Source organism: Micropterus salmoides, unplaced genomic scaffold, assembly GCF_014851395.1.
Source record: "Micropterus salmoides isolate LMB-PRFRI ecotype aquatic unplaced genomic scaffold, ASM1485139v1 Ms_hic_scaffold_3, whole genome shotgun sequence".
NCBI lineage: Eukaryota > Metazoa > Chordata > Actinopteri > Centrarchiformes > Centrarchidae > Micropterus > Micropterus salmoides.
In genome coordinates, this window is record NW_024042261.1 from 17,377,445 (window position 1) to 17,395,921 (window position 18,477).

Here is an 18,477-nt window from a genome sequence, read left to right on the forward strand (position 1 = left end):
TGCTGGTTCGTTAGTGTTCCTGGTTGCTGTAACGACAGTCATTACAGTCGTTAGGACTACCTGTGGCCAAGACTGAACGACCATCGTTGGTATCTTCACCTGAGGCCAATAGGTTACGTTTGTTGAGTTTCCTGGGAAGAGATGAAAGGACAGCATTGTAAGTGGGGGATAAGTGGTGGCGCAGACCCCCTCCTCGGTTCAAGGTTCATCCAAGAAGAACAAAACTACAGGGGAGGAGGAAAAGAAGGTCAAACGCAACAACATTGTCATTCCATACGTGTCCGGACTATCAGAGTAACTCAGGAGTATTTTCAACAAACACAACATCCCTGTGTTTTTTAAACCCAAGAACACACTAAGACAGATGCTGGTACACCCCAAAGACCGCACACCCAAACACAAGAAAAGCAATCTAGTGTATGCGGTCCAATGCAGTGAGGAATGCACAGACCTCTATATTGGGGAGACTAAACAACCACTACACAAACGCATGGCTCAACACAGAAGGGCCAACTCCTCAGGTCAAGACTCTGCAGTCTACTTACATCTGAAGGACAGAGGACACTCGTTTGAGGACCACCAGGTGCACAATTTAGACGGAGAAGATGGATGGTTTGAAAGAGGTGTCAAGGAAGTCATCTACACCCGGGTCGAGAAGCCGTCATTGAACCCCACTTACAATGCTGTCCTTTCATCTCTTCCCAGGAAACTCAACAAACGTAACCTATTGGCCTCAGGTGAAGATACCAACGATGGTCGTTCAGTCTTGGCCACAGGTAGTCCTAACGACTGTAACGACTGTCGTTACAGCAACCAGGAACACTAACGAACCAGCAGTATCGATGACCCTGGCAAACGACCCAACTGAGGTTAAATAGCTGAGTGTCCCTGCGAGTCAGTCAGAACTGAAGAAGTCCTTTGGATGAGGGACAAAACGTCTTCCAGTATCTTCAACCAAGTCCAGTTGCCCTTGACTTTAACCTTCGTTGGATAACTATGACCTGGATGACTGAGAATCTTCATAGACATGCTCTGTTGGGTTAAGGTCAGGTGATTGACTTGGTGACTTGGCCAGTCTAAAACCTTCCACTTTTTTCCCCTGATGAAGTCCTTTGTTTTGTTGGCAGTGTGCTTTCGGTCATTGTCCTGCTGCATGATAGACTTCCTCCCGATTAGTTTCAATGCATTTCTCCGTAAATTGGCAGACAAAATGTTTCTGTACACTGCTGAAGTCATTCTGCTGCTACCATCATCAGTTACATCATCAATAAAGAGTAATGAGCCTGTTCCTGAAGCAGCCATGCACGCCCAAGCCATGACATTACCTCCACCATGCTTCAGAGATGAGCTTGTATGCTTCGGATCATAAGCAGTTCCTTTCTTTCTCCACACTTAGGCCTTTCAATCACTTTGGTAGAGATTAATCTTGGTCTCATCAGTCCATAATGTGTTCCAGAACTTTTGTGGCTCATCTCTGTACTTCTTTGCAAATTTCAATCTGGCATTCATTTTTCCTGCTGATGAGTGGTTTGCATCTTGTGTTGTGGCCTCTATATTTCTGCTCTCTAAATCTTCTTTGAACAGTGGATTGTGATACCTTCACCCCTGCACTGTGGAGGTCGTTGGTGATGTCACTTACTAATGTTTTGGGGGGTTTCTTCACAGTTCTCACAATATTTCTGTCATCAATTACTGTTGTTTTCCTTGGCCAACCTGTTCGATGTCTGTTGCTCAGTACACCAGTAATGTCTTTCTTTTCAGGACATTCCAAATTGTTGTGCTTGCTATGCCCAATGTTTGTCCAATGGCTCTGGTCAATTTTCCTTCTTTTCTCAGCTTGACAATGGCTTACTTTTCTCCCATAGACAACTCTCTGGTCTTCATGTTGGTTTATCCTCTTTAACAGGAAAAAGTCTTGTTTGAACCAAGGATAAAAACTTAGACTAGTCATGCACAGCTAAAAGGCAACACCTGGGCAACGAGAAACATCTGTCAGTCACGTGTTCCAGTAGTTTTGCTCACTTGAAAAATAGGTGGGTTCAAACAAAGGGTGGTATGTCCTGAGTTGTCCTGAACACATCTAGATGTGAATACCAGGAAATCCATCCATCCATCGTCAACCGCTTATCCTGCATACAGGGTGGTGGGGAGCTGGAGCCAATCCCAGCTGACATTGGGCGAAAGGCAGGGTACACTCTGGACATGTCGCCAGTCCATCGCAGGGCAATACCAGTAAGTGAAAGCTGAAATTCTGAACTCTTGTCTCATACTCATCTTTTAATCTTAAACCCAAATGTCTTCAGTGAACAACAAAAACAAAGGAATTGGCCTTACCGTTCTAATATGTTGGAGGGGACTGTATATCTAATGACTGACAAATGCAGCCAAACCTCAAGAGTTTACATGTACTGGAAAAATAGACATGATTTTGAAATACACAATAGAGGTGTAGCACTGGCAAACTGAAGCCCATTTTACAAACAAATTATACATAGCATTAAAACAACATTATGTAGTATGTTATCTTGAAATAACAGCTCCAAAGTCCCCACCATATTTTGAAATTGCTAATTTTGTCCCCATCATTTTTTAAAGCATTTGTAAAAATGTTCTGAAAAATAGCTTGCTATGAGAAATGTTAGATAACAAATGAAAATGCTTTGAGAAACATTTATTCTATGGTGGCCCTTAAGTGCAAACCACAACAGCAATTCGCACAACACGACAGCAATTCGCACAACACGACAGCAAATCGACATAACACGACAGCATTTTGCTACGATGCGAGAGCAAATCGATACAAATTGACAGGAAGTAAAACTTTTTTTTGGAAGCTGTCTCCAGTATGGCCCAAGATGGTCAGTGTGGGGACAGAAATGTTTGAGAAACGTCAACATCAACTCCACTGCTCAGTCCTGCATACAGCAATGATGAATCATCCTCTATTTTCATGGTGATGTGTCATGCAGCCCAGAGGAGGAAATGAGTGAGTCATCTGACAGGGAACTGTCAAAAGAGCCACTGCAGGTATCTCACCCTGACCTCAAGTAAAACCATTTCTTTTAATTTACATGTATTACTGAATGTACTTTTTACAAGCACAAGTATCATAAAAGTAAAATGTGTCAATATCTGTTTTCTAATGAACTATAAATATTGGAACCATTATAAAAAATGTTCTCTTACTATTGTAATCAAAAACATTGCTCCGAAACTCAATTCTGAGGCTGTTCTGAAAATAGTGTTCTAATAATTATAGCAACTTCTGATAAACTTATACCAATTTCAGGCTTAAATAATAACTACCAGTTAGCCTCACCCAAGCCCCACCCATGTGTCAAAGTCATAAATAGTACAAGGTTTTGTTTTTTTGGTGCTGCTGACAAGTTTATTGTGTGCCAAAGCCAGCTGATGTCCTTATTTACCATTCGCCTGCTTGTTTTGGGGAAATCCAAGGTAACATGGAGCAGCAGGGGGAAAGTTACATAAAAATTAAGGCACTGAAAATGAAGTTGTATCATAACCTGTAAGTACATTTTTATGTTTTGTTTTATTTTTATATTTTATCAATTATATTGATAACTATAATAATAATAATAATAATAATAATCATCCTTATTTGTAGAGCACTTTTCAAAAACAAGTTACAAAGTGCTTTAACAAGTGTAAAGAATAATACAAAAAAGATAAGAGCATGAAAATTTAATATAAAATTAGTAAAATACAATAAAATAAAAGGGATAAAATAAAGTCAAATAAGATCGGGAAAAGCTCTCCTATAAAAGTATGTTTTAAGAAGGGACTTAAAAGAGTTCACCGACTCAGCCGACCTGATTTCCTCGGGCAGGCTGTTCCAGAGCCTCGGGGCCCTGACAGAAAACGCTCTGTCCCCTTTAGTTTTCAGTCGAGACTCTGGAACAGACAACAGACCTCTGCCTGAGGATCTCAAGGTATGTGCTGGTGCGTATGGGACTAAAAGGTCAGAAATATAACAAGGCGAGAGGCCATGAAGAGCTTTAAAAGTGATCAATAGAATTTTAAAGTCAATTCTAAAACATACTGGGAGCCAGTGTAATGAAGCTAAAATAGGAGTAATGTGGTCATATTTCTTTGTTCTGGTTAAAAGCCTGGCAGCTGAGTTCTGGACAGTCTGGAGTCGATCAATAGATTTTTGGGTTAAACAGGTGAAAAGGCTATTGCAATAATCCAGGCGTGATGAGATGAAGGCGTGTAAAATGGTCTCGGTGTCCTTAAAAGTTAACATAGATCGAATTTTAGCTATATTTCTAAGTTGATAAAAACATGATTGAACAAGCTTTGTGGTGTGCTGCTCGAAATTTAAATTACTATCAAACCAAACACCAAGGTTCTTTGCCACAGGCTTAATGTGATTTACTAGGGAACCAGCAGATGGCAGTATTTGATTTGCCATCTGCTGAGACCCGATGACCAGGATTTCTGTTTTGTCTGAGTTCAGCTGGAGGAAATTATTTGACATCCATTTTTTAACTTCACAAAGGCAGTTGTTAAGTGAACTCAGCATTCCAGGGTCTGTGGATCTGACGGGCAAGTACATTTGTGTGTCATCAGCATAAATATGAAAAGAAATGCCATGTTTATGGATAATATGTCCAAGGGGAAGCAGATACAAGGAAAACAAAATGGGTCCTAAGACCGACCCCTGAGGCACACCATATTTAACTGGACAGAATGAAGAGACATAGTTGTTTACAGACACGCAAAACTTCCTATTTGACAGGTAGGATGAAAACCATTCTAGAGCAGTACCAGAGATCCCCACCCAGTGCCTCAGTCTGTCTAACATGATGTTGTGATCAATGGTGTCAAAAGCAGCGCTAAGGTCCAGGAGTACCAGGACTGAGCACATACCTTCATCAGCAGACATTAAAAGGTCATTGGTGACTTTAAGCAGGGCAGTCTCAGTGCTGTGGTACTTCCTAAAACCAGACTGAAACTTTTCAAATAATTTGTTATTTTCCAGCACAGTGAGCAGCTGTTTGGACACAATTCTTTCTAGAATCTTTGCAATAAAAGGCAGTTTTGAAATTGGTCTAAAATTATGTGGGAGGGAGGGATCTAAACCAGGTTTCTTTAAAAGTGGGTTCACGCAAGCCGTTTTAAAATAATCAGGGACACAACCAGTAGATAGGGAGCTGTTGAAAACAGAGATCAAATGGGGCCCAACAGAATCTATTACTTTCAGTAAAAATGTTGTAGGTATTATATCAAGTGGGCTGGAGTACACTCTCATTTGTGATACTGTTTTTAAAAGCTCAGACAAGTCGATGGGATAAAACTGGTTAAAACTCTGTTGTTGCTGGTGAGGGACCTCTGAGTAAGAGTCCACGGGGGTAATAGAGGCTCTGATTGACACCACCTTATTGGTAAAATAAGATAAAAACAATTCACAGTCATCATTACTTCCAGCTGAGGCACAAGGAGGGGTTGGGTTTACCAGCTGATCCACAGTCTTAAACAGAAACCTGGGATTGTGTTTATGTGTAGTAATGAGTTCAGAAAAATAGTGTGTTCTCGCATCCTTAACCATTTTATTGTAGTTAATTAATAAATCCTTCAGACTGAGGTAATGGACTTGGAGACTGGATTTTTTCCATCTGCGCTGTGCTTTCCTGCATTCCCTTTTGAGGCTGCGAATGCTGTCATTTATCCAGGGTTGCTTACTAGCTTTAGACGTAGGCCTAACCTTTAGAGGAGCAGTAATATTTAGTGACGACAAGCAGATATGATTGAAGTGATCGACCAGATTGTTGGTGTTGGCATCAGACAGGTGTTGGCTTTGGCTCTGAAAGAATGCGCAAAACTTTGAAACACTTTGTTCATTAAAGATGCGACAACACACGGAGCTTGGTGAGGCGGCATGAGTAACAGGCGAATCGCAGCTAAAAACAATACATCTGTGGTCAGATATGGTCATGTCCACTAATTCCACAGAGGAAATGCTGACACCCAGGGTAAAAACCAAGTCCAGTGTATGACCACGGTTATGGGTTTGCCCTTTGACATGTTGTTTGAAGTTAAAAGAAGTGGCCATATTTAAAAAGTCAGTTGCATTAACATTGGTGTTGTCATCAACATGAATATTAAAATCGCCACAAAGAACAATTCTGTCATAATTTAAAACCAGAGTAGATAAAAATTCAGGAAGTTCTGATAAAAATCCTCCAGGCGGTTTTGGGGGACGATAAATTATAACAAATATGATAGGTTGCAGCCCTCCGAGTTTAAGAGTGAGAACTTCAAAGGAGTTAAATTCATCACAGCGTACTTGATGACATTTAAAATTTTTCCTATACACGCTCACTAGCCCACCACCACGACCACTGACCCTCAGTTGACTAAAGCAATCATATTGAGGCGGACACAGTTCAGCTAGCTGGCTATAGTCATTCATTTGCAACCAGGATTCAGTTAAAAACATAAAATCTAGATTAGCAGACAAGATAAAATCATTTAAGATAAAAGTCTTACTTGAAAGTGATCTCACATTGAAGAGAGCCATTTTAAATGAGTTTGTTCTGGGTGCTGGAGTTGGTGCAGTTGTCCTAATCCTTAAGAGATTACTAATATTTCTGTGTGGGATGTGCACATTTCGGTTTACTGGTCTATGCGTGATGATGACAGGAATAGAAGTCTTTGGAACAGCGCTGGGAGCAGACGGCTTTACATGCCAGCAGGTGGAGACAGTTGTTTGTGGCAGTGAGGCAGAGTTCTGTTCAGTGAGCGGTGGTGTGTCCAGGTGTGCTGCATGAATGATTAGTCATGATATTGTATTTACTGTATTTGACTATTACACAGACCCTCTCCTGGACCCCCTACAGAGCCAACAGGTCTGTAGATGATGCAGTAAACATGGCCCTTCACTACATCCTCCAGCACCTGCACTCCCCAGGAACCTATGCCAGGATCCTGTTTGTGGATTTCAGCTCTGCTTTTAACACCATCGTCCCGGCCCTGCTGCAGAACAAGCTCTCCCAGCTAAGCATGCCTAACTCAACCTGCAGGTGGATCACAAACTTCCTGACAGACAGGAAGCAGCATGTGAAGCTGGGAAAACATGTCTCTGATTCCAGGACCATCAGCACCGGATCCCCTCAAGGCTGCGTTCTTTCCCCCCTTCTCTTGTCCCTGTACACCAACAGCTGCACCTCCAGTCACCAGTCTGTCAAGCTCCTGAAGTTTGCGGACGACACCACCCTCATTGAGCTCATCTCAGGTGGGGATGAGTCCGCCTACAGGTGCCAGAACAGTCTGGAGCTCAACGCTCTGAAGACCATGGAGATGGTCGTGGATTTTCTTCCTTCTCTTCTGGACATGTACTCCTCGAGGACTCTGAGGCGAGCAGGAAAGATTGCAGCTGACTCCTCCCACCCTGGACACAAACTGTTTCAGACTCTCCCCTCTGGCAGGAGGCTGTGGTCCATCAGCACCAAAACCTCTCGCCACAAAAACAGCTTCTTCCCATCTGCAGCTAGCCTCATTAACAAGGCCCGGGTCGCCCACTGACACTCCCCCCTTGCAAATGATACAAATGTCTCAGCACATGTAAATACTGTTTCATCTCGTGTCGGACACAGACCTGGCACAGGTTGCACATATTTGTTGTTGATTGTTGATCTTTGTCGTATATTTTTATGTTGTCAGTTTATATATTTATATGTACACAATATTCTCTTCCGTTGCGTTACTTCTGCATGGCACAGACCCCGAATAATGCACATGTATATATCTGCAACGTTGTTCTTTTATTCCATATTTATATATTTCTACATTTATTTATGTTGGCTGTATGTTTGTCTGCGTGTAGCACCTTATCACCACAGCAAATTCCTCGTATGTATAAAACACTACTTGGCAATAAAGCTCCTTCTGATTCTGATTCTGATGAGCATTCTGCTGCACAGAAGGATGCTTGCCTGCAGCCTCTTTGTGCCATCCACTTTTTAGGTTGCAAGGCATAACCATAACCATATGGCTGAAGCTGTTTGGGCTTCAGTGCATCAGTGCCAGTACCTTATTCCGTCATCAGTGCCTGTTCACAATCCCTACCCTCATGCAGGCCTGGCAGAATGAGCAGGCAAGGATCAGAGAACGGAAGGTGGGGGTGGGCTAATCCTCTCTGGTGACTGCAGGTTGTACACTTCCTCTTGTGTCAGTGATATAGAACATAGGTCTAAACGATATTTGTAAGAGTTTAATGGGTCAGTGTTTTAACATCTTAAAACTTTTGAGATTCATAAGTCAGACTTTCCTGGTCATTGTGCTAATGTGAAACCTACTCTTTGATACTCGTCTTGTCCAGGTAAGGGTAATTAGACACATAAACAAGTTGAATAAGTTTAATTTAACAAAGTTAGTAGTGATTAAAGATGAGTGAGTACAGTACTATCTGTATCTGTATCCGTTCAACAAATTAAATTATCTGTCTTTGTATCAATGTTTGGAATAGGTGGGGCTTGGGTGAGTGTAACTGGTAGTTGTTATTTAAGCCTGAAATTGGTATAAGTTGATCAGAAGTTGCTATATTAGAACACTATTTTCAGAACAGTCTCAGAATTGAGTTTCAGAGCAATGTTTTTGATTAAAATAGTAAGAGAACATTTTTTTTTATAATGGTATATTTATTTACCATTATTTATATTTTACTTTTATGATACTTGTGCTTGTAAAAAGTACATAATCTGTACGGGATACTTGTTTCCACTGAGTTCACCCCTAGTAGAGATATGAACAAAGTCTTTTACAGGGTTCAAAGGTTGCAAGCGGCACCTGATGTGAGACAGAGGGTCTGAAGGGCAGCGTAAGTTGTGTTTCCACCAACGAGTTAGGTGACATTCTGAAGTATCCCATTAGAAAGGGATGATGGAAAGGGCAAAATGGCTAACATTTAACTCACATGACTGATCAGCTGTTTCTTTGTCTTCGTGTCAACATGAAAGAACAACTACAACTTGACCAGTTAAAACACATTCCTGAAGACCTCTCTCCATTTTTCTCAGAACGATGGTCTTGAGATCCATGCGACTGGTTTTGTATTATTCCGGTCAGTAACCTCTGCTTCTTGTTTATTACAGCAATGTTATGACAGCAAATTCAACTTTTGACTTTGCGGAGCCTACCAGTTGATGACATGCTTTATTCGCAATTTTTGTTCTTTTTTTGCGACATTTCAAAAGATTGCTAAAAATTTGCTTGATAATTAGATGGAAACACAGCATGAGTTTATTAAGAAGCAACACATACAAGTGTCAGCCGTCATCACAGACAGAAATCGGCAGGTAAAGACACACAAGAAAAAAATTTTGGTGCAGAAGATTTACAGCTAAAAGTACACAATATATTATTTCAGGTGTTGTGCCTAATGTTATGCTAATGTTTCTTTGTTAACAACAAATCCGTGTTTAAATCATATAAATCCTGCTCTCTGTGACCTTACCCTACAAACATACACAGAGAAACTTCAGTGGTCAGCAAAGCACAGAGACCGTGGAGGAGACAGTGATGTGAACCAGGTGAAGTGAAGATTACTCAAGTTGACAACAACTATGCTCGTGACTGTAAGTGCAATAACACTTTCGTGAATAAAAAGCCATTACTTTATCAATACACCTGTTCAACAAGCATAAACATGTAAACATACATTATAACAATATATAATGTATAGTGACTTTGCCATTGTAAACATTACTGTTGCTGCTCTTGAAATATTTAAATTTATATCTTGTTCTGAATTTATTCTTTTAAAAAGCACTTTTAGTGATGAAAAAGAATCAATAAGAGAATTGATAAAGAATCAAACCAATAAAGGAGAAGAAAGCCACAGAGCAGGGAATAGTAGAACATGTTTTTGAAGCAGAATAAACAGCCTCATCAAGTATGTCAGCAAAAAAAACAATCACTAGATCTCTGCAAGCTTTGGAATTTTAAATACATTTTTTCGGTAATATGTCAGTTCTCCAGCTCTATCATTTCAGCCCTAGACCCTTTTTTCAATATAAATAATAAAACAAAGATAAACAAGGCATTAAACAAATCACACCTGATATTAATCATATAATCATGCCTTATCATGTAATAAATGCATATTTAGACAGTTCTGATAACATCAGAACAAAATATGTGTTCATGCAGGATTAATGGTTGCCAATAAACTGAAGAGTGTGTCAACCAGAACAGAACTGGTGAAGGATGTTTGGCACCTGGCCCCACCACACCAGACCTTTTTATTGAAGGCATTTCACTCCCTCATCCTACACTTTGCACAAAGCACGTTTTCAGACGTGGAAGCAAAATTCTCAAAAATGACTGCAGTATATGTATATATTTGAAAATTGAGTTGCTTCCTCATTTGCCTAAACATTGATTTACTGGCGTCCCCAACCTTCAAGTTGCTCTTTAAGTTGCATTTAAATACAGCACTGTCACTTTTCAGGTGTAGGCTTAGGAGAAACTGTCCTGCAGCACAGTGGGATCTCAGCTTATTTTTATTGAAAGACATTTTATTGGCACAAAATGATACAAAAGGTACTTACTGCCAAAGCAACAGATATAAATACATGTTAAACTCAATGTACTTGGAACACCAGCTCTAAGATGCTTAACTAGGTGTTGTTGGACATCTAACGATTCTAAATTAGGCATAACAAATACAATAATTAATACAACAATACAAATTCTTTATATCAGGCCTTTTAATGGCAGCGCATTTGTCATTTGTTCAGCTTGCATGCCCCTCATAGTTTGTGGGTGGATGCAAGTACAGTGTGTATGTAAGCGTTATGCATGGAACTCCCGGGATTTGCTAGAGCCCAAGAGAAAGAAAATAATAGAAGAGGAAAGCCCATATAAGGCCAGTTGGTTATTATACAGTTCTGGAAATTCAACAACAGAAGTGCATTTGACTGCACCCACAAATGTCAGCGCAGCTCGGGTCAAAGTTCAACAAATTTGAACATTCAGAGTACCCTCGCACCACTAGGCTTACCGCAGCCATCAGTGCAGAGCTGTTGCAACACACCACATAAACAATAAAGTCAAGGCCAGCACAAAAGCTGTTTTTGGCCAAGGACACTTCCACATGCACACTGGAGGAGCCGGAGATTGAAACGCCGATCTTCCTATTAACGGGCAACTCGCTCCTGCTGCTTCTCCGCCCTCCAGCCACCTGCCTACCAGTGGGCTCTCTTCAGCAACCTTCCATATATCATCCAGAGAGCTGCTGAACGTACGGCTGTTCCCCAGCTGGCCACTCCATCTGCATCTGCCTCTAGCGCCATGTTTGGTGATATCTATTGCCTGGAGCTAGAGACCAGGCGGCTGCCTGTGTGGCCTTGTTTCCTGACGCTTTGGCCCTTTCCTTCCAAGGTAGAGGCAGGGAAACCTCTTCACCAGGGCAGAGGGCAACACCGAGAAAGGGTTTCCTACCATCCCCTCACCAGAACCCAGTCCAGCCTCCATCATATTGCAGAGAGTGACATTCTTCAAGTTCACACCTCCCCCTGCTCGTGATCAGGTTACTGCCCACCTCACAGACCGTATCCATCTGTGTGCAGCTTAGTCAGCAGTGGCGATAAATAACATATTCCTTCTCATCTCTCCATGTCATCCGTCGCTGCGCAGGCCAGCAGTCTTCCCCATGAGCTAGCTAAGAAGTTTGGGAAAGCTATGGCAGCCGACTTGACACTCTCCACGGCGGTGGCAGTAACTCAGTCTCGCATGATGGCAGCGCAAGATGTGGCTCCACATGTCACATCTCCCATAACAGATCAGTAATGGATTGCTGGATGGCCCCATCAGCCCCGATGGGCTCTTTGGGCTGCTTCTCCTGCAGGCAACTGAGCAGGCTGACAGAGTCAAGAACCACACATCGTGGAGCAGGGTGCTGCCTCATGCACAGCGTTCTCAGGGCTCCTGGCACAATTGATAGAACTCCCACCCCAAGTTGAGACTTTTGAGATTGCACAGCGGCGGATTGGGGTCTGCATTGGCTCTGTCAGAGTGGTCTGCATTTCAGAAGATTCAGAACCGAGCCGTGGATCAGATGTCATGCTGTCTAGGAACAAATGGAAACTGAATCCCAGACTTAATCAGTCATTATGGGATGGATTCAGGATGGCAGAGGTGGATATGTACTACTCAGGGTGAGAGCTCCATTTACTACTGCCTCTTACAGAGCAAAGTGGGCCGCGTTCCAACGCTGGCGCATGGAGAAAAGCACCGAACCAACCTTGTGCCCTCTGCCGCAGGTACAAATTTTTCTGGTAGACAGGAATTTAACCTTGTCCACCATGAAATCTTACACTGCAGCCATTTCATTCTGCCTCGAAGGCTACAGAGAGAGATCTGTATTTGTGCAAATAGAGCATTGGTTAGGTATCGTAACCACAGGTTCTATGAGTACAGGTGTAGCCCTCTAAGGTGTTGGATTCCACTGTTCCACCTGCTTCAGCTGAAGACAATTGCTGGCTTATTGTGAGAAGAGGTTAGGTCATGCACCTATTAAATACTGTGCCTGTGCACAGCGCAATGGCCCAAAAGAAAGTCTTCACTACTGTGCGTGCATGCAGGGATGAACACAACAGCAAAATCGGGCGTCTTTGTTTCTCTCTTTGATATTTATAGTTCTCTTTGATATTACAGTAAACCTGGACTGATTATATTATTATAACTCTAGCTCCAAAACGGTATGTCTGTCGAGAAGCCCAACCTACTCCTCTGTCCCACCATCAATTGGTATTGTCTTTTATTCTGCTGCTCTTCTTTTTCTCCCTTGTTCATTTTGTCCGGGAAGAAGCAAAGTGGTGCTCACAACACATCCCATTACTTAACAATTACCCTTTCAGATGGAACTGGATGACTATTTATGGTCTTCCTCATTTATTTCAGCCAGGCAGCAAAATGCTGATCGCTTCTAAAATTTACATTTGGGGCTCCGCTGAAAGTGTATTTATTGTAAGTGTTGGACTGGAGTGTGACTCTGACTCTGTCCGTGCATGGATGTGGCAGATGCGTGTCTGTGTGTGTGTTTTCATACATCCATATAAAGAAAGTTAATGCTCCAAACATTTGCCTATAATTCCATAAATTAGTTACGTGCGCGCACACACACACACACACACACACACACTCTATTAGCAAGTAGTAACTATATTAAGCCTTAGTATATTTTGTGAATATAGCCCCTAAAGGCTAGCTGGGTGAACTAGTCTCTCTCTCCAAAAGAGACAGTCTAGCCTCACTGACGCCAAAACTAAAGATGCGTTCGAGTGGTCCGTGGCTACTAGCAAGTTTGATAATTATATCAATTATATTATATTCAATTATATCAATAATATGAAATTTCTCTTGCACTGATGAAATAAACACTTCTAAACAAAATCATTTCCTCCCTTCAGTGTAAATTGTAATTCAATCAGTGTGAACTGTTGTGCCACTGTCAGTGTAGACTGTATTTTTTTTCAGTGAAAGACAGATTCCAATAAAGTTCAAATCATCACAGGTTTAGTGATAAGTTCAAGCAATAATACAAATACACGTGTATCCGAGCTGGTCCCAGGAACAGACTCTCAAACTCTGTATTCCACCATCGCATTCACACATAATCAATATGAATGAAAACCAATAGTGTAATCTACCCCACACCAATTCTAAATAACAATGAAGCTTGAAATGAAACATTGATCAATAAACATCATTTTGGTGTGAAAAGTATTTAATATACATAAATCACAGAAGAGGCTTAACCACAATATAGGCACATCATGTTTGTGTGCCATTTTAAATGATGACCTTCACAACTGTTAGAGCTGCAGTCTACTTGCAACATTGTATTATCCCCAGCAAAGGCCCAGTGTGTTTATGTGTCTGGACTTTAGTTTAGTTAGGCCACAGTGCAGTTCACTTGCAACATAATAGTAACATCAGTAAGACCCCATTGTCCCTTGTTCGGTATATTAAATGAAATTATGGCCCTCGCCTTTGCCTCTGCTGCGGCCAGCTAGCAACACTGTTTGTTTGGCAGGGTGTGTGTGTTCCTTGCGAAATATGAAGGTTGAGACACAGATTGAGAGCACAAAGGCTGCACTCTGAAATTCTTTGTATCTGATAATGAATATTATATTCATTATACAATAATGAATATTTTATTATATTATTGTGTTGTCATGCACTTTAGGTAAGACTGTCTTACCTAAAGGCATGCACACAGTTGTTAGTGGAAGTACATATGTAAAATTCAAAGTTATACACGCACCATTCTTACATGCACCGTATGGGACTGCTGTGTCACATGATAATCAGCATGCATCTCTTATGTTCTTCAAAATAACCATATGTTTCCCTTGAGGAGCTGTAGATAAACGGCAACACATCAGAGGGTTCAAGGACATACTGGCTTATTAGGGAAATCCTACTGTTAAGATTTCTCTGTTGAGTAACGCTCTCTATTGCAATGTCCTCCATCTCTTGACGTAAGCAGCGATGGGAATCACATGACCTCACAAAGCAGCATTGTTATTTATTAAATTGTCTGGGTGAATACCAATTTGGTGAAGGGGATGGCAATTAGTTGTCTGACGGATAGGCATATATGCATTTTATCTTTAATAAATGCATGTTTATGAGATGAAAAATAAAATTCAAGGATCTGTGATCCTTGTAGGTCAAGACAAGTCTTTCGATAAAATGTTATTTTATATTTGGTTTTAGTGTTGTCTATTTTCTAGTGGACAAATTACATATGTCTAGGTGAGATTATCCAAGATTTTAAGTAAGTATACGACTGGAGCAGAGACGTTTGGTTTCACAGTAGGTTGACAGCAAGTAGTTTCATACAGGCACTGCTCCACTTGTAGAGTACAGTTACTGTTCTGATTCACTTATATCTAATCAATCTAAAATTCCTATTTAAAAGACAAGTATTTTGTGGGTTGTGTGATCATTTCAGCATCTGCTAAGCCTGTGCTGCTGTTTCAGTCTGAATGCTTGACAGCCCATTTATTTGGCCATTTTGTGACAAATTATGTAATTTTGGCCCTGAAGTTGCCTGAAAAAAAACAAAACAAAAAAAAAAAAAACATTGCAGTGCAAGAAATTATTGACCTTGGCACCATGCCTTGTTGATCAAAAGGCCAACAAGGTGAGGTGTTTCATTAAAAAAAAATATAATGTCCCGACTCCCCACTGCTTTTGTTCAACCAGACATCTCATCCTGGATTAGCCTAAATATCAAATTTCCTGACTCAGTTAGGCTTTCATTTTTACAGATAAGTAAGTTGTACTTCCTATGTCTTTCTGTCAGAGTATCTGCCAATTAAAACAAGCCAGGATAACTTTCTCAGTCACTTCATTTGTCTCCTGAAATCCATTCACCGTGCTTGTTGAGCAGGATATTAAGAATGAATGCAGACGACTATTGTGGATCGGAGATGCACAGCTTGATCAAGCCATTATCAGCAGAGGGGGTATGCAATTACTAACACATCAAACAAAAGTGAAGATAGTATGAAAATGTGAACTGAACAGCCCGTCCACAAAAACAGCTGAGTAGGTCGATTAGTAGCTTATGACCCATATTTACGTTTGTTAGGCTGCAACAGAATGATGGGAGCACAAGAGGTCAGGTGACGTACAAAAAGCAACATTCAAAGAAATGTGAAACTAAGTAAGCAAAAGGTTATTTAAAGTTGTAAGTTAAATAAAGTTACAAAGGTGACTAATGTCACGAGTTAAGTTACGTGACTTACATTCCGTGCATCATGCGATGTACAAACTACCTAACCAGACTCCAACCGTTTCACGTTAACCACATGTTTAGTGTCTGGTGATTTGCGTCACATTCTTCTGGTAGCCTGCCGCTAGACTAGTACTTTCCAACAGTCATGTGTCATTTTGGGGAACGGTCATGTTATTTTTGGGACAATTGAATATTGACCAGTTTGAGGTATGATGTGTTGGAAATGAATGCACAATCGGCATACATACCCAAGAAGCTGGGTATGTAGATTAAGCATTCTGTGTGATTATACTCAATTGTTTGCATTGGCAACATTTTACCTTGAGTATTTTGCATTATATCCTCACACAGAAAGAACAGTGTTTAAAATATTTCTTAAAAGTGCTGCTGTAATGAGACACTTCCCCAAATGTTATTTAATAATGTATTAAGTAAAAAAAAAAAATGTTTTGTTGGAATTTAACTTCAAGACCAAGACACCGAAGCAAGATTGCAACTTCAGCATGAAAGACTACAAAGTTATTCTCACTGCATCTCTCTAACCAGCCACTCTTTATGGGAAAGTAACTCAAGTCTTCATATTCAAGACACTATTTTATAGTACATTTCATGTTTTACTTTTAAAACCAAAGAAAATGCATTCTGATGTTCAGTTGTATGAGCCTCCATTGTAGGTTGATTCACTTAGCTTTCCACAAATTAAGGCTGTAGTGTTTACACCAAGGCTTTTGAAATTGTAGGCAACAAATATTAAAATCTGAAATGATTGTTTTAAAACAAACCTTTGTAGACAAACTAATTTCATTTTCTGTATGAGCATACAACCTTTTAATACACTTCTGGAGTGCCCTTCTCAATTGATTCATTGGGACTCTTGTCTTACTCATTTGACACATTTAAACAGTTAAACTTACCACTGGGGGATGCTTCCGTTTGTGCACAGAGTCAGCACGTCTATTTTTCTGTGCAATGATTCCTAGGGGGACTTTAACATCTGGTATTTTGACAGTGGTTGCCTCTTGTGCCACCTGAAGCTTTTTAATGATTGAGTCCTTACTTGAAGAAAACTGTTGAGGTACATAGCAAAACCACTTGTCCTTTCACTCTTCCTTGACTTAAAGTTGGATAAAGGCTAAGTCCTTGTAGCCAAGCTCATGCCCCATCATGCAACAGTGTAGCATCCAAACTTTGCGTTGTTGCCATTGTGTGTGAGCTCTGGTGAGTTTGAGTTACAGAAATTGAATATAATCAAAGAGTTGCTATGAATAAAAATCCCCACATACACTTGTAAACAATGAGCTTTTTATGTTTGCATTATATTGCCTTATACTATGCCATTACACAAACCAGTCATAGCTAGCTGGCTATGATAGGCAGACAGAGGGAGAGCTAAGGGGAGCATAACTTTGTAGAGTGCATTATGCTCTGGCAAAGTTTGTACATTTGGTGGACATCAAACTTGTTCTCAGGCATTTTGGCATGTTTAAGGCTAGGTTAACCTTTGTGCTAAACACCATTATTTTCAGGTGTTTACTTGTGATGCTTTTTTGCTCTCAGAAGAAATTCTCAATTCATGAGTGGCCTAATTGCAGACCAGGAAGGGTGGGATCTAATTAAAGTCAACAATGCTACCTAAGGAATTGCACCCCAGGAAATACAATTTAACACTCAACTGAATAAAGAGAAAAAAGCTACAGGAACTGATGAGGCAGAAATGTTTCAAAATACACCTTTTTTAGTCAGCAAACAAATGGGACTAGAACTGCTGGAAGGAAAATGTGAACCAGCAATAATTATAAAATGGTAGATATGACAATTTTATTACAATTAGTTAATACAAGTTCAAATATATATAAATCCAGTGCCCCAAAATAACCAAAGCTCAGCAGAGGTCACTTGGAGAGGCAGACTACACAAAGTACCCAGGAGTACTACTACCCACCTTAAGTGCAGCACTACAAACTTCAATGCATTATTCACAGCAAAAATGGTGTAGTCTATATAGTGTCCCCGTGCAATTACTCACATGCAGAAGAGTAAAGGGACCTTGCCACAGGTGCCTAGCCTCCCAACAAGATGGCACCCTGCTCAAAATATAAACTGAACGAGAAAAAGTAACCAACCAAGTAACCCAGTTGTCTGAACAAGGGCAAACTATACTATTTAACTAAAACACTAAACTAAAGGGCAAAACAGGAAACAAAATAAACTTAGGCAAAACAGCAGGGGTCTAAGACATGGAGGAACCTGGAAAAGTGATGGAAACCGTTAGCCAGGCTCAACCTTACTACATTTCAAGCCATGCATCTACTCACCACCTCTGAGATGGGTCATGAAGATACATCAGTGGTCACAGCACAGGAGAAAAGGACGTTCCTAACAGTGTCAAAGTGCAGGTAAGCAACAAACTTTTAAGGGAAAATAGACAAAATTATTCCTTTCACATACCTGGGCTACAAACACCAACCACAACAGGAACAGATCAGGAAGCAGAGAGAGAACAAGGGAACACAGGTGTCTTATATAGCCTAAGCCTAATAAGGAGGTTGGCCAGGAGAGGAGTTAAGTCAAGGCTGCATTCAACACCACCACACCTTAACCTGCACTTGGGGAATCTTTCCCCACCACACCCACATGTGATTTGGTGCCCCTGTCTCACTCTCTTGTTCTCTCTCTGCATTTCTTTTTTTCGTGTTTCCCTGTAT

The 18,477-nt window shown here is 40.8% G+C and overlaps 1 long non-coding RNA gene across 1 annotated transcript; it reads right to left on the minus strand.

The window, feature by feature from the left end:
- Window positions 1-17,565: 17,565 nt before the first annotated feature.
- LOC119883304 lies at window positions 17,566-18,242 on the minus strand. Its single transcript, XR_005440614.1, has 2 exons — window positions 18,088-18,242; window positions 17,566-18,019 (listed from the first exon to the last, which is right to left on the minus strand). It is a non-coding gene; the product is annotated as an uncharacterized LOC119883304 (long non-coding RNA).
- Between the last annotated feature and the right edge of the window lie 235 nt (window positions 18,243-18,477).